Here is a 3610-nt window from a genome sequence, read left to right as displayed (position 1 = left end):
GCTAGGTCTATGTCAAGATAAATGAATAACCTTGGGGAAAAAAAGAAATTTATTTTACAAGACATGTGTCATATTTGCACGGTAATACTGATATTGACCCACCATTCATCAGTCATGTTTTGAGTTTTTCAGGCACCCAGCTGGACCCTGGAGAAGGAAAATGGAGGGCAGGGCTTTTATAGCAAAGGCAGTGGCTGTGATTCACCTTGGGTCACTAGTAAGATACTCAGACTTCGTTCTTAGGGGTGGCTGGGTGTTGCCTGGTGAGTATCATGGGTATCTGGCTCTTTGCTGCCGGGGGCGGGCATGGCTTCAAGGAGGCCCATCCTCCACCACTACCTCGGTGGCAAGGAAGCTTGGGGGAGGTGTGGGGGGCACAACCCCCAAACTCTGTCCCTTGCAAGTGATATGCCTTTTGAGTAGCCCCAGCTGACAGCTGGTATTCCACACGCACACTATGCAAAAGTACTTCCTTAGAGACCCACTGTCTAGAGAATAAATCTCACGTTCAGTGTTCTTACCAAGAAACTCCCCAAAACAAAATCCAAGGGGACAAAAGGAAATTTTTGGAGGTGATGGATATGTTTATTACCAAGGATGAAGTTGAATTGTATTCAAAATCCACTCTCAGGAACACAAGAATTTTCAATGTTATGTCCTATTCACAAGTAAAAGAAAAGGCAAAGCTATTAGGGTTTTTGTTTAAGATTTTATTATGATTTTTAAATTTTATTTATTTATTTTTTTAGTAATCTCTACACTCAACATGGGGCTCAAACTCATGGCCCTGAGATCAGGAGTCCAGCGTTTCACAGACTGAGCCAGCCAGATGCCCCAAAGCTATTAGATTCTTTAAATTTAATGTGAACGGTGGTAAATTTTAGCATGTAAAACAACTGTTTACATTTACTATTACCTACTCATGCAAAGTTTCTTGTTGATGGGGCATATTAGGAATTTTAAATCCTTTTTTGGGATGTGTATGAAGTATGTCACATACAAAGTGCTCAAAACAGAAGTGATAAGAGAGAGAAGGCAGTCACCACCATCAGGTCAGGAAGAGTAGCATCCTGTGACATATTTAAAGGGTCTATCAATTGTCATTTCAAGCATAAAATCTGATGTAAAAAAGGCTGCTTTTGCAGGACCAGATAAAAGTATTTAGTAGGGATGTTAAAAGATTTTACTTTCGGGGTGCCTGGGTGGCTTAGTCGGCTCAGCGTCCGACTTTCGCTTAGGCCGTGATCTCGCGGTTTGTGGGTTCGAGCCCCGCGTCGGGCTCTGTGCTGACTGCCAGCTCAGAGCCTGGAGCCTGTTTCAGTCTGTGACTCCCTCTCTCTCTGACCCTCCCCTGCTCATGCTGTCTCTCTCCTAGAAATAAATAAAACATTTAAAAAAAATTAAAAAAAGATTTTACATTCTTTTATTTTTTAAATGTTTATTTTTGAGGGGGGGAGAGAGAGAGACAGGGTGTGATTGGGGGAGGGGCAGAGAGAGAGGGAGATACAGAATCTGAAGCAGGCTCCAGGTTCTGAACTGTCAGCACAGAGCCCGACACGGGGCTCAAACTCCTAAACTGTGAGATCATGACCTGAGCCAAAGTTGGCTGCTTAACCACCTGAGCCACCCAGGCGCCCCTAAAAGATTTTATTTGAGGGCACCTAGGTGGCTCAGTTGGAGAAGCACTGACTCTTGATTTCGGCTCAGGACATAACCTCACAGTTTGTGGGTTTGGGCCCCATATCAGGCTCTCTGCTGTCAGCGCAGAACTCGCTTCGGATTCTCTGTCTCCCTCTCTCCCTGCCCCTCCCCTGATCATTCTCTCTCTCTCTCTCTCTCTTCCTCCCCTTGTCTCAAAAATAAACATTTTTTAAAAGTTTGAAAGATTTTGATACCTTTCTTTAAAAACTTAGTATTTCCCTAATACCTTTTTGTTTTAAATAACTTTATTAAAATTTTTCTTTTTATTTTATTGAAAAAATTTTAATGTTTTATTTATTTCTGAGAGAGAGAGAGACAGTGTGAGCAGGGGAGGGTCAGAGAGAGAGGGAGACACAGAATCCGAAACAGGCTCCAGGCTCTGAGCTGGCTGTCAGCACAGAGCCCGACACAGAGCTGGAACCCACAAACCGTGTGATCATGACCTGAGCCGAAGTCTGATGCTTAACTGACTGGGCCACCCAGGCACCCCACTAATTTTTAAAAATTTAAACATTTTACTTAAATCCAAGTTAGTTAACGTATACTGTAATAATGATTCCAGGAGTAGAATTTGGTGATTCATCACTTACATGTAACACCAGTGTTCATGCCAACAAGTGCCCTCCTTAATGCCCATCCCCCACCCAACACCCCTCCAGCAACCCTCAGTTTGTACTCTGTATTTCTTTCCCTTTCTTTCTTTCTTTCTTTCTTTCTTTCTTTCTTTCTTTCTTTCTTTCTTTCCTTCTTTCTTTCTTTCTTTCTTTTAGATTTTTATTTATTTATTTGAGNGGGGTGGGGGTGGGGGGGGTGGGATGACAGAGGATCTGAAGCAGGCTCTGTGCTAACAGCAGAGAGCCCGTCGCCTAGCTCCAACTCAGAACTGTGAGATCATGACCTGAGCTGAAAATCGCACGCATGCTTAGCTGACTGAGCCACCCAGGCATCCCTATTCTTTGTATTTATAAGTAACTTTTTAAAAAGATTTTATTTGTAGAGGTGCCTGAGTGGTTCAGTCAGTTAGGCATCAGATTCTTCTTTTTTTTTTTTTTTAACATTTATTTCAGGCATCTGATTCGTGATTTTTGCACTGACGGCACAAAGCCTGCTTGGCATTCTCTCTCTGTCCCTGCCCTGCTTGGGTGCGCTCTCTCTCTCTCAAAACAAAATAAACTGAAAAATATATATTTCATTTGTAAGTAATCGCTACACCCAACGTGGGGCTCGAACTCACAACCCTAAGATCAAGAGTTGCATGCCCCACCAACCAGGCCAGCTAGGTGCCCCCAAATTGCCTTCTATAGATGCCCCCAGTCCCTGGCAAGACCTGTTTGCCCAACACACACACACACATCCCCCAAAAGCTGGTGCTCGGTCTCAGGCCCCAAGGCTCAGCCCGGGTCACAGACTCGCCCAAGGTCAGCAGCCCCCTAGGTGGTCAGAGCAGAGTGAGCCCAGGCCGAGGCGGGACCAGTGTTTACAACGGTTGGCTGATGTAACTAACAGCCATCTGCATCAGCCTTCCTTAGGGAGAAAGACGAGTTCACTTGTTTTACTCTCTTGTTATTAAAAATGCTAATTTATTTATTTATTCTTGAGCTCCTTTTTCTTTTCTTCTTGTGTGTTTCACAGTAAAAGCCAGAGCCCCTGAAGCCACGCTGGGGTCTTCCCTCCAGCGGAGCCACGAGTTTTGTCTCCTTTGCTTACTCTCTTTTCTGCCTCTTTGTGTTTATTTTTAGTATGTTTTGGCAACATTTATTTTGAACGAATGTTAGAAACGCTGCCCCCCACTCCCTGCGGGCGCCTCCCACTGCCAGACCTCGCGACCACCGGGCGCCTCTTCCAGCCACGGGGGCGCGTGGGTATCACCTGAGGGCGCTCGGTTTTTCCCACCCCCAACCTGTCCTGG

The sequence above is a fragment of the Crocuta crocuta genome, unplaced genomic scaffold (genome assembly GCF_008692635.1).
Source record: "Crocuta crocuta isolate KB4526 unplaced genomic scaffold, BGI_CrCroc_1.0 scaffold290, whole genome shotgun sequence".
Lineage (NCBI taxonomy): Eukaryota > Metazoa > Chordata > Mammalia > Carnivora > Hyaenidae > Crocuta > Crocuta crocuta.
The sequence above is the reverse complement of the archived record's forward strand: the minus strand, read 5'-3'. Positions refer to the sequence as shown.